The sequence below is a fragment of the Pempheris klunzingeri genome, chromosome 5 (genome assembly GCF_042242105.1).
Source record: "Pempheris klunzingeri isolate RE-2024b chromosome 5, fPemKlu1.hap1, whole genome shotgun sequence".
NCBI lineage: Eukaryota > Metazoa > Chordata > Actinopteri > Acropomatiformes > Pempheridae > Pempheris > Pempheris klunzingeri.
In genome coordinates this window covers 22,151,235-22,169,068 of record NC_092016.1, presented here as the reverse complement: position 1 = coordinate 22,169,068, position 17,834 = coordinate 22,151,235, and positions in this window count along the sequence as shown.

Sequence of the window (17,834 nt, the reverse complement as noted above, 5' to 3'; positions counted from 1 at the left end):
GTCAAGCCACCCGTTGTAAACACATTTCAAAACTAATAATGAATAATAAATGCCTCTAGTTGTTACCACTATTGACTGTGAAGGCTAATGATCCTTTGCTTAAGCCAAAGTACTAACACCACACTCTAGAAATACAAAATATAAAGTACTATCATAGTAAAAGTACTGAGTGCAGATGTAAATCTTCCCTGTGACTGTCACTATTATAATACTCATGTATTAAGGTCGCTGTTGGTTAATTTTAGTTGGAGTTCATTTTGAACTACTTTGTATTGGACTGCAACTAATTATCATTTTCATTATAGATTCATCTGCATCCAACGTCCAACCAACAGTCCAAACTTTAGCGTAATTAAAAATACAGTCAAACAATTAAAAGGAAAAGCAGAGAAATTTCATTTTCTGTCAATCAACCAATTGATTCAGTAGTGTTTGACTATACAAATGTTTATAACAAATGTGCCATGTTTTATAAACTCTTCATATGTTTTGTCTGCAAAATTCTTAATTTGAAGGTAGAAAATGGCACGAGAAAAAATGACTCAAAAAGTAGAAGCGCCTCAAATTTGTTACGTTCCACCACTGTCATAAGAACACCTGTGAAACTCGTCAGGATTTTCCTAATTCATCTTGTCACACTTCACTTCCCAAGATTCCCTTGTGCTTTAAAGATGTCGTTATGTTTATCTGAAACATGATGTAATGTTGGGAACACAGAGTCAAAAACCTTGTAGTGGCAAAAACCCCTGAGTGTATTAAATGTAACAAGAGTGTCTGCCTTTTTTTCATCATCATACATATCCGATTCAAATAAAATAAACTTCGGAAATGATCATGATCTATTTCCAAAAGATTTTGTTTTTATGTTAAATCTAAGTAAATCAGCACGTCCCTGATAGAATACACAGCTGCTATTTTCAGTGCCCAGAGAACTTTTTTCTGTCCTTGGTTTGTAAAGTACATGTCATTTGGCTTGAATATGAGCACAAGTCCATCCACCTTGAAGGGCTGCTGTGACTCTGTGACAGTGGCACCACAATGTTAAAATGTGGCAAAATGCTTATACTCTAATGAAAATTAATCACTAACCGCAGATGTGAAGAAAATGTCAACATCACTGCAATCCAAGGTCAGTGTGAGAGCAAATTCATGAATCGCCATGTGCTCTCATCAGCTCCTCCTATGGTCTTGGTGACTTCCACCACACGGACGGAGCCCATAATTGAGTCAGACAGTGAGCTCATGCATGAAGCTGAATGAAAGAGACTTATTGAATCACTGCATCATAGACCCTTAAAAGCTAAGAGGAAAATTCAATGAGGCGTCTAAATATACTGGAGCAGGAATTTCCTCTGAGACAGAGCTCCAGTGATGTTAAATGTTCCTCATGTCTCAAACTCTCCTCTCTTTGGACTGGACATACAACGTCAATAAGAGCTACTGAGGAGCAAAGAGACATTTGGCTGTAAATTACCACATAAACCTTTTTCCATAGACTTTAAAGACTATTTTTGAGGGTTGCCATTTTTGAAACATGCAGCGCTCCCCTGTGTGACTATCATGTTGCTGCCATTGTCAGCCACCAGCCACCACTGCAGAGAACTGGGAAAAACTGCCCTCGTGAACTCTCGTGCAAAATAATTGTGAAGCACGGATGACGACCGGAGAGCATCAGGTGTCTGGTTTTGTCACCCTGTCTGGGGTTTTTTATTCATGAAACAGAGACCTTCCAAATTTTAACTTACTCAGTATTATGGGCTTAAGTTTTATAGAGGATCAATTAACTTTAAAGAGGAGGCACTAATTCCTGCAGTGCTCTGCCAGTGTGAACCCTCTCTTAATTTGAATAGTATGTGATTACTTGTGTGAATGTCCTGCTCCAGTGATCAAGGGTCTAAGGTGGGTTGAGTATTTTTTGTTTTCTCAAGTAAATGTGTTGACCCTCTCAGTCGGGTTATACAAGGTAACACACAACCATAAAACAAGCTGTAAAAAGTGACTCGACCTCAGCTATATGCATTAGGTGTGAAATGAACTTTATGGCATCTGAACACGCATGGCAACTTCAAAGCTGAGACTGTAAATATTTGAGATGCCAAGGTTGTTTTTATTTTTCGCACTTTAAACCAATTGGACCCATTTTGATTGTCCGACCAAATTAATGTTAGTTTTTTAAAAATGGTCGATCATCACAATTCTTGGTGACGATCAAACAGTAGCTGTAGTTCAGTGAAATCTGTTTCAATTCTTGACTGAAATGTCCAGTAAACTGTTAAGGTGATTGTATAACACCTACTGACATTTATTTTCTTACATCAGGAAAAGTGTGACGCTTTAAAGCCCAAATAATCTCTTTCTGAAAAGCCAATCTGACCTCATGATTGTGCACTTTTCTTAATATGATTAAGAAGAATTTCTATAGATTGTATCAAGTTTCCAAGCGTCAGTGTGTGAGTGTTGTCTTTTGAACGACTCTGTCCTTAATCAACCCCTCTACAACATGAGGTCTTCGTATTTCATTCCAGTCCTAATTAAGGTCTGAAGAAAGATAATTAATTGTTAACAGTCACTTTTTGGAAAACACATTTTGTAAAGTCCCTCCAATCCTGTCAATAAATCAAGTTTATATTCTGCTAATTTGCTTTGCCAATTATGTTTTGATTGCAAACATCATGTAATATATTCACGTACTGGATACAAGTCACAGTGAGGTGATTGCGACTTGTTGCTGTCCAAAGCTCACAGCTTTTGACACAGCGTCCTGAGCCCCATGTGTGGTTAGGTTTAGGTAAAAATCCTTAGGTTGCTTTGCAACTCAGCAAATCAACAACGTTTCCTCATTTAATGGACAATGTAGCATCACGTCAGAGGTGTGTGAGCATTAAAACATATTTTCTGTTGCCAATTATTTGGTTTCTAGGGGACGTGGTTGAGTTTTTCACATGGCAAAGCTTCCCCTCTAGCCAAGAGGAAGTCAAAGATGGTTGGGTTTTGAGTCACAGATATGGCTGTTACTGTCAACCCTGTGTGCTGAATCACTACCATTGCACTAAAAGCACCACTTCACTGCCTTCCTGATTCTTCACTGTATATGTTTACACTCAGCAGTTATGAAACCAAGCCAAAACTCATAGCTGGTGTTAGAAACCAGCCTGTACTCTGCTTTTGTTGTTATTTTACTTTGATTGGCCCAGTGAAGCACAAACAAAGCTTCTCCACCTCATTGTGTGTGATAACGTAATGAAAGATAATACAGCCCGGCAGGAGACCGGAGCCAGGATTCTCTGGAGAGGCTTTAGCTCCCAGGTGGGATCCTGCAGTGGAGATGAAGAGGCTGCTGGGGAACCTCTGGTCACACTGCAGCAACACTAACTGTGAGCCAGATAATCTGCAGGACGGTGGATCAGAGCCATCAGAGGAAAAACATTTCACCACAAGCTGCCTGTAAACTCCACTAATTTAGTCAAAGAATAGAAAGACAAACAGAAACCGGATATTTTACGACAGGTTAATCCAAATGTTGTTTGAAGCCTCTGCCCTACCCTGGATCTCCCTGACCTGGCGTCCTTCCTACCATAGACTTTAGTCCCCCAGACTCCTTTTTTTTGGCCCTGTGAAAAACATCTGTCCTCTACCCTGCTTCACCCCTCCTCTCCAAAAACCCCAATGTCTTTTTTAGGAATGCTTTTCTCCAATGGCTGAATGGTGTTTTTATTTTCTTTAAACATTTATTGCACAATAATGCTGTATTTTCCATTATTTCTCATGTCTCCCACTTTCTTGTTGAGGTTCACAGCTCAGCAGGCAAATTCAGATAAATCAGTCAGGTGGAGATATTCTGATCAATATTTCTATATTAACATTGGATGCAACTATTAGAGTAGTAAATCTACACCTGCCCAGCACCAAACCTCAGACACAGTCAGCTGGTGAACATGAAGGAGCAGCTAAAGAGCTGCAGCCGAATTTTTTCATGACTCCATAAGGAACCCATTCCACAAATATAACAATGCCCCACATCGGAGGGAACGCTCTGGTGACCTCGCATCAGTTTCCCTAAAAGTTCTCTAAAGGCGATGAACGCTGAGGATGTTCTGAAAAGCAACCCAGTCTTGCAGAGGTTTGTGAAATAGTTACGAAATTTAATCTATCAAATTGTGAATTTCCCTTTTTTTTCGTGTCCCTCAACATGATTTTTAAACTGATGTCTTTCAATGGGATTAGCCTTTCGTGTCTATGGTGCATGCTATGGTAAATTTTTTTCAGTCAGTCAGTATGATTGATAATTCTTGTCTACAGGCACAGATTCAATTTCATGTCACAGACAAAATTTCGTGACTATTTCATGAAAGTCTGTGAGACTGGGTTGGGTGGTCACATAGCAATATGACAAAGAAAACATTCAGGACTTAATGAGAACTTTTCCATGTGGTTCTCTGTCGGTCAAATGAGGACGTGTCATTCAGGACTGCGTCTAAGTTGTTGTGAAGTAACCAGCACGTCTACCACGGCCACATTTCACATCATGTTCAATATAGTAATTCATTAGAGCTGAAATATCTTCCATCAGGCATTAATGTTTAATAATTAACTGTGTTAACGTAGGGCTTTTGTACTGTTTTGTTTTGCCAAGATAGCTAACATCCATCCATCCATCGTCTATACCGCTTATCCGTCGTGGGGGAGCTGGAGCCAATCAGGCAGGGGACACCCTGGAGTGGTCGCCAGCCAATCAAAGGGCATATAGAGACAGACAAACACTTACTCTCACAACTACAAGTAATTTAGAGTCACCACTTTAGGTTAATTGGTGTGCATGTCTTTGGATTGTAGGAGGAAGCTGGAGTGAAGCATGGGGAGAACATGTTAACTCCACACAGAGAGACCCCAGGCTCGAATCCCGGTTTGAACCTTCTTGCTGTGAGGCAACACCACACCACCATGCTGTAACAGTGTTATCCCAAATCCATTTTAGAAGGTTGTCGCCAAACATTTTTAGAACGTTTGTCGAGTTAGTTATTGATATATACACTGTTGCCCATAAAGTTGGAGTAATTGTTCAATACCCCCAGTTTTGTTAAAGCCTGAATACACAGTTTGCAAAGGTTAATTGTGGTTTAAGTTTCACTGTGATATGTTTGGAAGAGTTTGATCAATAAAAATGAGAAGATATACACTTTATTTATCAAGAATGAATCACATTGTCACAATCATTTCATGAGAAGAGGTAAAAAAAACATTTTATTCCAACTTTATGGGCAACAGTGTATAAATGTCGCGAGAACATGGTATTAACCATGTGACATTTTTCTGAACAAAAACTTTCTAGCTGGGGCTCTTCAACAGGAAGTGAATCACTCCTATTTTTCTGTAATATTCCAGTCTCCTCATTAAGGTCATTACAGTTCAACCACAACCACACAGTCACAGTGTGGTTCACTCAATTTATGTCATGTGCGCTTGGATGAGGCAGAGCCCCCCAGAAATGGCAACAGTGATTGACCACATCGCCCTGAAAGGCATCCTGGGACCTTTGCTGTTTGAAATGGAGGTAAGCAGGACACCAACAGCGAGAGGGAGAGCTGAGTAAGACAGGAAGACCATCATCTGCAGAGAATTAGCAGGGTCCATGATCCACATGATGCTTACAGAAACCTGTCTCTGAACTATCTGCACCTTATTTTGTCAGAATCTGTTGCACATCAAGTACCTAGGATTTTAAATTTAACATAGGGGCAGCCAGAGATGGAGGATTGGGCAGAGGGAGGGAGAGTGGGGGGTGGGGGTGAGGTTACAGGGGATGAGAAGGATGGAAAGATGGATGGAAATATGAATATAAAAGCAGCCTGTAACAATGTCTCACAGCTCCACGCCAGATGCTGCTCATTGATTCAGAATACTTTAAAACAACCATCATCATACAGTATAATGTGAAACACAATACCGTTTGCCTTCGTTTCCTCTTCACTCTCCAGTCCTCATCGAATTTTCCCACCTCTTTTTTACCCTCATGTCCACTTTCTCCATCCCTCTTTTCTTTCTTGCTCTCACCCTCCTTCATCTTTTCCCCCACAGTCGTATTTCACGGTCGACAGCAGGGCACATGCTTAGTCTCTTTCCTTCTTACTTAGCCTTCAATAGTGTGTGTGCTTGTGTTTGTGTTAGTGGGGGCTTAGTGGGGTCAACATGTCTGCTCTACATGGACCTGTTATCATCAACTCCTCTTGGTGGAGTTATTTTGAAATTAAAAGAATATTCAAACATTTATGGTTTTCACCCCCCCCACCCCGAGGCCGGTCACACTGTGTCACTTGGACCTGAATCTTCTGCTCTTGTCGGCCCAGACTCCCTAGAAATGATGTTCACGTTGCACAATTTAGCACTTATGATATACACCCCATGCCAGTGTCAGTGCAGACAGTAGTGTGGCCTTTACATAGCGAGGTGAGAGGTGAGAGGCGAGAGGTGAGAGTACGAGTGTGCAGGTCGAGGTAGGGGATAGTCATGTAGTGTCATGTCATATACCTTAAATTCATGTTTGCTTTTATTTGAACCGTTACCGCATTTCACCATAGTTTTAGAAAGATATACAACCCTGCTGTTGCAAACCACATGGTCTTAGGACGGAGGAAAATCAATCAAAGCAGGATTTTAAGCCGGAGGGAAAGTGCCAAAGCCAACTTGTCAAGACGAACACAGTTCGGGCTGTGGCTGAAATGTAACACATTCTTAAGATCTGCTCTTCAGCATATCAAAGAAAAGTTTTCCAGCTCATAGCTGACAGATTTTGAAAGCTTATGATATGTCAGTGATAAGGTTGTGGGACTTAATAAAGGGAGATGGTGGTGTCCTGTTAGAGTTTAAGGCCAAACCAATCAAAGAATGAAACAGTCACTACAAACGTCTTTCCGGGATGCTGAATAACCCTGAGGGAGACAGATGGATTCACTCACGCATGAAGTAGCAGTGTGATGAGTGTCTGACCATCAAACTGTGGTTGTGAGGAAGCGTTAAGCGTAATCTGGTAAAACTGATACTTCCTCTGGAGAGTCACTCTCCCAAAGCCTGCCAACAGCTGGGAGAAATCTGGCCTCCTCAATGTCGTAATGACGGCTGAGAGAAAACAAAAAGAATCTCAGCCACATGAAAGCCGAGCCCAGGCTCTTCCTGAGTCAAGCTGTGCCAAGAGTGCCGGGCTCCACTGTCACCAGCTTCTTTACTGGGGGATGTAGAAGACAGATAGCGATGTCTTGCTTTAACTCTCTTACTTTGTTTATCTTGTGATTATCTTGTGATTTAGCTTGTTTTCCCTCATTCCTGACACCAGACAAATGGTGCAGTCTCAGTCAGTCTGATTTTGGTTGCATCTCCTCAAAGTAACACACACATGCCCTCACAAACTGCAAGGCCTGCTATTTTTGCTTACATTCCTCAGGAAGGGACAAATTAATTCATCTCTGGAAGAAAAAAAAAGGCTGTCTACAGAAAAACATTACATGCATCAACAAATTTGATTTTTAGACTTTGGTTTTTTTTAAAAAAAAAAAAAAAAATGTAACCACAAGTTCTTGCAGATCAGCAAATACTGGTGGTCAACCTTTAATTCCTTCAGCCAAAAGAAGTGAACAAAATATATTCTGCCATTCTGCTCTCAAAGGTTGACCTGTTTCAGACCACTAATTACCTGCTAAGTGCTTACTGCTGAAGCGCATTGGATTATTTAAAAAAATCAGATTCTTTTGCACCCATTTTGGGTAACTGGCTCCCTCCAGAATGAAGTTAAAAATAAATGTTATTATCCCCAACCAGTCAGAGCATATTTCGAGGAACCCAAGCACCCACACACACTGTGTATCACTTAATTTGTTTGCCACTGTCCATGCGCTAAACATTAAGCAGGTCCAATACACAGAATGTTTTCTGCTGATTTGTGTAAAAGAAAGATGCCACTGATCCCTCCAGCAGCTTTAAACTATTCTGGTGATGCATGGGCTTTTTTATTGACAGATCATGAATGATGAACATTTTTGTAACTTTTGGCCCCTGCTCTCTCTTTGTTGTGTTCTGTATTCAGGGCCTCAGACTTTTGCATATTGAAAAAAATATGAACCTGAGACTTGGGACTTCCTTGAGATTTCACACTGCTCATATTGTGATGGATTACGCGTTACATTAAGTGTCAGGCTCCATAATTCACACATGGGTCACGAAAAAAACAGGAATCCCAAACAAACAAAAAGTCTGAGGTCATGTAACCAACACCAGCATATCCTCAGAAAAATAAATAACCACAATGAAAAGGAATGGCTCAGGCTCACTGACAGCCTGCTAACAAACACATTAAAAAAGAAAGAGTCCTAAGTGGGCTAAATTTCCTCTCGAGGGGACCAGGAGGATGAATATAGGGACACAGCAGCACTTCTTGCTCAAAGTGTATCTCTTGCAGTAAGTCACACACAAACACTTGTGGCATCTTAGGGGCTTCTCTGTGAAAGCAGGAAGGAGAGGATGAGGAAAGCCATGTGGCTGTTTTCTGGCCTCCTTAGACTACAGGAGCCAGACCACGATTCACTCTGAGTTAAATGAAAGAGTTAAATTTCAGAAATGGTCAACAGGATGATAAGTAGATGGCAGATTTATACTCAGTTCAATAAAAGTCAAACAGAGCACGTATGGTAGGTACGGGTGCCACACAGACACTCCTTTGTTTTCTCACTGTAAATGGCATGAATGGAAACCTTTCTTGCTGATGATCAATGTCTTCTGTGGTTGATTGACATTCAGAGCCAGTGTGGCCCGTCAGACTGAACAAAGTCAGGTGACACATGATGTCACTTCCCACTGAAGCTGCGATTTAACTTTCATTTCAAGTTTCAGTGTCATTTCAAGTTGCTTCTCAAATACATCAGTAAACAAGAAAGTAAATGTAAGTAGCTGATATAGAAACATAAGCACAGAGACTAACTTTCCTATATTTCACTTTCTCTAATTCAGATTTCATGTTGTTACTTTGGAAAAAAGATCATTTAAATAATTTAGAAATAGTTGAAAAAATACTCTAGTGATCGTCACTGAGCCCTGAGACTGTGTGTGTAAGTTAGTAGAAGACGAATGTCAACTATGTGATCTGATGTTTACTGATAAAAAAAAAAAAAAACATAACTTGATCGTCAGGAGCTGAAGCCTGCAGATACCTCACTGTTGGAGGAGCTCACTGGACTGGCTGTATGCAGATCTAGCAGTGTTATTAAACCAGTATCACAGAAGCTTGTATGAGGGGGAACAGATCGGTACACCAAGTCAATGTCAGCTTATGCTGATGAAACTTTAATGTAACTTAACGCCACAGCGGATGATCCGCTTGTAGATTTTGGCATTAGTTTTTTACACCAGATGCCCTTCCTGACGCAACCCTCGGCCACTTTTGGTAGCCGGGACTGGGAGGGAGTCGAACCCGGGTAATGTAACTTTTTCTGTAAGATATATATTTGTGAATCTTTACAAAACATTTGCACAATTTGAACAAGACAATCCAAATCTTCATCAAAACGGTTTCTAGCTCCAAGATTGTTGCTGTAGCTGGAATTTGAAAATAGTAACACTTTGAGTTTACGTATAATGAATGACAGAAAGACAGAAATCCAAGGGCACACAAAGAGACACAACAACAGAATATGTGGGGGGTGTGGGGTTTAGCCATTACCTCACAGTCTTTTCAAAGCCATTAAGCATCTGTTCACTAAAAACCTGCAGGATTTACAGAGGCGCCTTCACAGGGACCGTTTTTCTTTTCTATGGAGAACCCAAACAAGCGTGTGAGAAACACAGTTCATCACAGATCATCTCTGGGATGTGCTGTCATGGACTGTTAGTTGTTTTTACAGTGCAGGACCACAGGACCAGTTAAGGACCACAGGACCAGTGCACCACCACCACCACCACCAGTGTTGCGTGCCTTTGCTGGGAGAGTTTTTGTGTTAATGTGCAGCTGATGGAGACCTCGACCTTGCAAACAGCTGTGAATAATAAATCTGTCCTGAGGAACATGACTTCGGATACCTCATCGTGTCAGACAGACAGAGACAGATAGACACAGAGACACATGGACTCATGGAATTCAGGCCACAATAACTTTCACTGTCAAACTGAAGAAGGTCAGTAAAACTTGGTCTAGATTTAAACCTTTGAGTTTAAATCCAATTTCCCCACCTGCATGACATGAAATCTAATCTTTTCATTCCTGTTCAAACCAGGAAAAGTCTCACACTGAGCTGCTGTCAGTGCTCCCCAGCACTCAGGTGCTGTATATCTGCTTATATCATCTGTAGCAGATCTCATAGCGCTGCTTATAGTTGAATTCAGATTAGATTTACCACTATGATTTTGTATTGATTCTCCTTCACATGTTGAGCATGTGGTGTGTTATGTGGGAGGAAAACATTTTAGGCCTCGTGTGCCTTTGAAGCGAGGTTGACATTGATGCGAGGTTGTTCGTCATGCTGATCAGTGGCACAGTGGGCAGAGAGAAATCAGCCAAGAATTTTCAAATATTTTAAGTGCATACATCATGGAGCCAAAAGCTGCAAAAGCTGTGAACGCACTATGAGCAGGATTCAATAAGGAAAGGGCTGCCAAAAGTATGTTGTCTATTACCTTGAACTGGTCTGCAGATTGCAAATAAGAGAGTGTAATGACATGAAATAAATGAAGAGAACCTGTGGCCATGACTGGCTCACAGGCACTATAATTATTATTCCGTAAGTTTTCCACAGGACAGGTTAGGTTTTCTATGAGCTGCAGATCTGTTGGCTTTCTGGATCAGCTCTTTCTGACTTCTCCTTCAGTGGACGTTCAGTTGGGTGAGGAGAAACTCTACCCAACTCCAGTGTTTATTATATAACAGGTACAAGGTGGGCACCCTTGCGTCACAGGTATGGTATGTTTTGGATTTTTGGTTCTTGGTGAGGGTCTCTTTCTCTACTAAATATCTCTACACCGGAAAGTTGTCCAAAAAGAAGACAAGAAACTTAGCAGACAGGTTGAATCACAGGGATTTCTATCCTGGGAGAAAAATCCATCATAAAGCATTTATTTTCTTTATGTGGAGCTTGGAGCCTTTCCCAGCATGCAAAGGGCAGAGGGCAAAGCAACATCTTGGACAGTTTACCAGTCCATCACAGGATGCTAACTTTGATATGAGCTGTGGAGCGTCTCCGATTCACCTGACTTGAATTCCTTTAAGGACTGCAGGGAGACACAGCGGGCGCTGGAGAACATCTGAAGTCACATGCACCCGACCAGTGCAAGAAATCCCACACTGAATACCCACATTGTTGAGCATCTGTCAGAGGTAGATAATCTATCAATCAAGCTATCTGTAGTATTAATTCAATCAAGAAGACACCAGGAAATCAACAGTAAAATGAATAAATTGTGTCAAATATAATGAACAGATGTGAATTAAATCATAATTTCATTTAAAACAATCAATCAATAATAATAATTGTGAGCTAACATTAAAGTGATGTTCTGTCGTAAAAAGTCACATTATGGAATATAAAGTAAGAAAAAATGTTATTTAATACAGACTTTTTAAAAAGGGCATTTTCTATAATCTCCAGAAAAAAATCTATTTCGTTTTTAAAATCATTTCTTGTCTTACTTCTCAAATTCCTGGTTAATTTATGTATTGTACATAATTTATTGGTGTGTTTATATATTGCCTTCAGCCAGCAGGTCTTTGAGTCTGATTGATTTGATCTGATTTCAATTTATTGTCCGAATATTCTTCCCATTTAACAAAATACAATGTACACGCTTAACCAGACAACAACAATAGTGCAAACATAAACCACATCAGACGCTGTGCATAAGTGGCTGCAGTGTTGTCCATGTGCTGCCCCTCCCTTTTCCATCCAGTGCTTATTCCACACTGGACCCTGAGATCCCAAACTCACACTGAGGAACAAAAGAGTTCTGCAGTCTGTTCGGTCGAGCCTGTAGGACTCTAAATGTTTGTCTGTTTTATGGCAAACCCGCTATTCTTCAAATAAAATATGAGAGGGGTCACATGTGATGTTCCCAGCCAGAGACAACATATTTTTGCTGTACGCAGCTTGAGAGTTTAACTCGTTGTTTGACCCACGGTCTTTGAGCAGATACGCAGCAGCTTTAAGATGAACAGAACGACAACTGTACCATGCACTGATTCCACACTGCACAACCCTCACTGTGTTATATATTGGAAAAACAATAATAGGATGTGTGTGTCTACACACCTCAGGAGGTCATTTAAGTAGACACACACATCTTTGTGTACTTTGTACAAATAAAGCAGTGCTTCAATATCAGGTGCATCAGTGTAACAACTGCATCTACATGGTGAGCCGCTGAACTTCAGTTCCCTCTAAAGCTTTCATGAGAACACTGGATGATAATCACTGTGTTCCTTAGGACATGGTTTCTTTGGAAGAGGTATTAAAGGTCAAGGAACACTCAAAGATAAGCTGGCAAATGCACCAATTCTCTGGTCCTGTAGCCTCCATCTGATTTATATGTTTAAAGACGTTCTTCACCTGCTCAACAGGATCTTCACCTCTATCTGACTGCACAGGTACGGCTTAGTTTAGAGTGTTAGCAGCACGATCTGAATTATTTCCTTCATCAGTCCAAGAAAACAAGCGCTCAGTTCATCTGCAAACTCACTGCCTCATTACCTGCCACTAATGTTTTCTGAGTAGTTGACAGTCTGGTCGTCACCTTCATAATCTCCCATATGTGTATTGTATCGTTACTTTCAAAAGCCTTTTCTAGTTGTAGCTTGTGTGCCCCCTTTGAATCTTGCAATTTCACACTTAAATCTTTTTCCACTTTTATACTGTCGTGTCCTTATTCTTGGAGGGAAACTTTCTCAAGTTCATAGTGTGCTTAACATCTTCAGTTATGTAGATCTTGTTATTTGGATAGTTTAGAAGATTTTTAGACAGACTGACCAAACTCTGATGACTTTTCTCTCTGGTTTACTGATTTCCGATTTAGATTTGAAACTTTGTGCGAGACAGACCACATTAGGATCTGAGCGAGCTATCGGTGGTCTTACTCTTGACACGTATGCACGAAGCATTTCTCTCCAGCAATAATTGCTGGGGCCTCTGCAGCATGTAGACACAGTGAGCAACAGAAGCTGCCGCTCACATTGCTCTGCCACCGTTAGGTATGTAAACAATAAATGGAAGCACTCATCCAAAATTCCTCAGGCAGGAAAAAGATCACGTATAAGAACAAGTTTGAGGTCTTGAGGCCACTGTTTGTCAAATTAACCTTATGCACCCTTGACGCTTTTTTCATGAGACCGTCCTACAGAGCTTCTTTTCACCTCAAATGACAGTCTGCAACCCTTCGTGTTGGAATCCTTCATGTTTTATTGTCAGATTTCTCAGACAGGTGTAGTGTGGCATGACCTCGTGTAGAACATCTGGAAAACCTCATGAGGGATTGTCAACAACTGACAGCTCCAGCATCAAGCTGGATGTTTGTTGTATTCTGTTGTGATATTTTGCAATCCATTGAAAATGATGTGAACTCTGCCTGAGTGCAGAAAGTGTTTTCTGCAAAGGCACAAGGAGTTTTTGATTCTAAAGACAAGATTCAAATGCTCTTGGTGCCTGTCTTCTCTCTACACATGGTGTAATGTAATCACAGGTTGAAAAACTGTGTCCTTCGACACAAGGAATGCACTGACAGCGTTTCCTCGTTCTCCCGTGAGTAATTTGAAAACAGTTTAAGAGATATACACTTTTTGACCCTGACAGTGAAAGGGCCCCTAACTCAGTTCAACACATTTCTGTTGACAGTGATATGGGCCAAAAAAATAACTGACTGCACCTTTAATACAGCTGCATTTAAGAGCATATTAGAGGTTCCATACAGCTTTTTAAGAGTAAAAAAGCACCTTTCAGGCACTTTAAAACAAAAAATGTCCATACTCTTATAGACTTTCTAATTACATCATAATTGCAAAATACAGAATTCCTTTATACCCAAAGAGATCAACATACTGTCACTTGTTTATTTTACCAGTTGTTCATATATACAGTCTAGAAAAATGGAGACATCCCCCCAGCAAGCCATTAATGTAAAAAAGGTCAAGGGTTGTGTCCTGAAGTTTGAACCTGAGCAAGAGGAAGTCTGCACACAGCAGGCATCTCACATAAAACTCCTTGTAACTACAGGGGTGTTTCCACAATGTGGGAAAAGACGACGGCTCCTTTAATCGGCCAAGGTCTTACCAGAGTGATGAATGATTGGATGAATGATGTCATTCTGAGCTGACGTTTGTTGACTTAATGGGTCAGTTCTCCGTGTTTGTCGCCATCATTTCATTGTTTCATGCTTTGGGCTAAATGCTAACATCAGCTTACTAAAATATGCACATATGTGATAAGGCTGACATGTTGATGTTTAGCAGGTATAGTTCTCACCATCTTGATTTAGCGTCTTAGCACGCTAACATTTGCTAAGTAGCAGCCGAGACTGATGGGAATGTGGCTAGTTTTACAGGTATTTAGTCAAATTCTTTTACCCGATTATGGTGCTACATGTAAATTAAGGGATTACTTTTCCCTCATAGCTAAAAAAGTATTACTGCATTAAGAAAGATACAAAAAAAAAAAAAAAAAAGATAAATTCTAAATGTGGAGGTCCCATTTGTGATTTTTGTTATTTTAGCAACAATTTCGGCCAGTTTTAGCGAGAATTTTCTCAACCCGTGAAGGAGAGTGATTTGATCCTTTAATTTAGTTTGAAAATACCTCATTTCCACTGGACAGCAGGGACACACTACCCTTCACCCTCATTTGTTTTCAGGCAGCATTCATGAGTCACAAAAAATAAACAATCACTCTTAAGCAGCAGCTCCTCACAAAGCACAAGCGGGCTGAGGGCCAACGATCCTAATGAGAGTTTTCATCGTAATGACAATATGAGCTGCAGAAGCTGCCATATGCATCCCAACTGAGACAGAGAGCAGTTTCTTCACGTTAAAGCCATGGTGGAGCTTCAATGCTGTGAACATCTGTAAAAAGTGTTAGTGGCAGAGGAATGCAGTGTGATGAATGAGCAACCGCTATCCCCGAGTCATGACCTCTTAACGTCGTCCGGACACAGTCCAAACGGGCGTGCTGAAGTGCTCTCACACACAACACCTTTTACTGTTATTGTCACAAATGTTTGCACCAAAGGGTCACGTTTGAAGATGACACTAGTGGCGGTGGCAGATATTTCTCTAATCAAGGTGTGGTAACATGGCCGCTGATGTTCCCTTTTGGCCTGATGTGCAGCCAAAAGTATTGTTCAACCTCTGCGGTTGATGATTTTCTATAAATTCCCTCCATCTGGAAGGTGGAGTGTGATTCAACAGGAAAACTAGCACCGTTACCGTGGTTACCGGACCCTCCACTGTCTACCTCTGACGAATGTTGGCGGGTGACCGAGCAGAGACAGTTACTCCTCAGTGTGATACTGTTAATGTAGTTAAGTGTCTCAGACCAGAGGCAGCTCACAGTCACAAGCCAATATCGGTCAGATATATTTAGAGATGTAGAGCTTTTTTAGGTATGTTCCTCTTTTATTTTTCTGTCTTTTTACATATGACTTTTACAATCTTTGATAAAGCTCTTTTGTTGTAAAATACCCTGCCTCAGTAGATTAATTCAGACCACGTCCACGTCCAGTGTCAATCAAGGGCGACAAGGTCGACATTGTAGGCAACTATAACTAAGTACCTCGGTGTGTGGCTGGACAACAAGCTGGACTGGTCATGCAACACAGACCACCTGCACAAGAGGGGCCAGAGTAAGCTGTGCTCTCTGAGGAGGCTGAGATCATTTAACATCTGCAGGGAACTCCTGTGGATGTTCTACCAGACTGTGGTCGCCAGTGTTCTCTTTTATGCTGTGGTGTGCTGGGGTGGCAGGGCATCAAAGAAGGACACCAACAGGCTGGATAAACTGATCGGGCGAGCTGGCTCTGTGGTCGGCATGAAGCTGGACTCTCTGGTGACAGTTGCAGAGAGGAGATCGTTGGACAAACTACTGGCCATCATGGATGATGTCAGTCACCCTCTGCACACTGTCATCAGCGCACAGAGGAGCCTGATCAGTAACAGACTGCTCCTCCTGTGATGGAAAAATACTGAAGTGACAATTAGTTGTTGACGACCTTTGAAAGCACAAGTGTAACAACACTGAGACATGCCAAATGTATATATCTGCCCTGCAACTGATCCTAAGAAAAGGACATGGCGAAAACAGGAAAACACCTGGAGTTGAGTTTGAGGGCATTTGATCAGAAAACAGGAAACCACCTTGATTTTAGCGTTGGGGAGGATGACCAGAAATGAGGGAGTTACCTTGGCTGTTGTCGCTCTTTGTGTCTGTGATTTATAATGCTATGTTTTACTTAGATTCTTACCTTATAAGGAAGAAAACCATTTGTGCTTATGATACGCCCAATTGCCTATAATATTCTGTCTGATATCTCTTTGTGCCAGTCAACTCCTTCACTCTCCTGTGGTGTGGATGACTTGACTCTCTTGCGCAAGATAATAAAGAGCTCAGTTTGCTTGACATTGTACCGAGCTTGGTTTTATTTCAAATAGCGATTTTCCACTACACTCCCCAGATGCAAAACCAATAGACTGAAAGACTCCTTTGTCCCCGAGCCATTAATCTGTGGGGAGGTGCTAAACAGGTGCAATAATTTTTGGAGTTTTTTTTCCCTGGTGTGTGAAATTCATCTTGTGCAAAACACTCCCCTTGTGTATATATTAATATATTAATTATTATTGGATGTTTATTGTAACTGTGTTCTCTTTACTGTACTGTCGGTGCTGTGCTGCTGCTGGAAACTCAGTTTCCTGAGGGATTTCCCAAGGGATTAATAAAGTGCTATCCTATCCTATCCTATCCTAATAACCAGCTTTGAAGGACCATTTCCAAAAGTGTTTATATGAGTAAAAAGAAAAGGACAGTATGTTTTACTTACACAACAGGTACACAAGTCATGTTGAATTTTGTATATATATATATATATATATATAAATATATATATATATATATATATATAGAGAGAGAGAGAGAGAGAGAGAGAGAGAGAGTCAAACTTTCTAGTCAGTTTATTTTTCAAGTTTTGTGATGAAAAAAGTATAAGTAGTAAATAAAGTTCACCATTACTTCAAGTACCTTTTGCCACCAATAGGAAGGACCACAGTGGGGGAAAAATTTCAGTGAGCAGTCTCCACACACACACACACACACACACACACACACACACAGATAGTGATTTGGATTAGAGTAAAGCCCAGCGAGGCCCAGTCAAATACATTGTCCTTGTTAACAGGCATTTGCTGCAAAATCAAAGCCATTTTGAAATGAACTGGTAACACAGTATGTGAAACCAGTGGTTTCCGTGGGGATGGGCATGTAGACTGTTCTCCTCAAATGCCGCAGGGCACCGTTTTGTTGTCCCTTACATATTTTAAAACGCTGCCCATGTGGTTATGGTTCTATGAAACTCTACATTGTCTTAAGCGGGAAAGTTTAGTCTGGCCAACTTTGCTTTTCTCCCACAGCAGCAAAACCCATCCAGATGTGAGGATTTAGTCGTGGCTGAGTGTTTATCCTACTGTATGTAAACTACTTATGCTCTTCTTGCTGCGTTAACAGTGACATGCTGTCAACATTGAACCACCTTCAGCAACACTCTTGACTTCTCCTACAGCCGGAGGTGAAGAGCTGGGACTCTCTGTGGGACTCTACTGTCCAGCTGTGGAGACA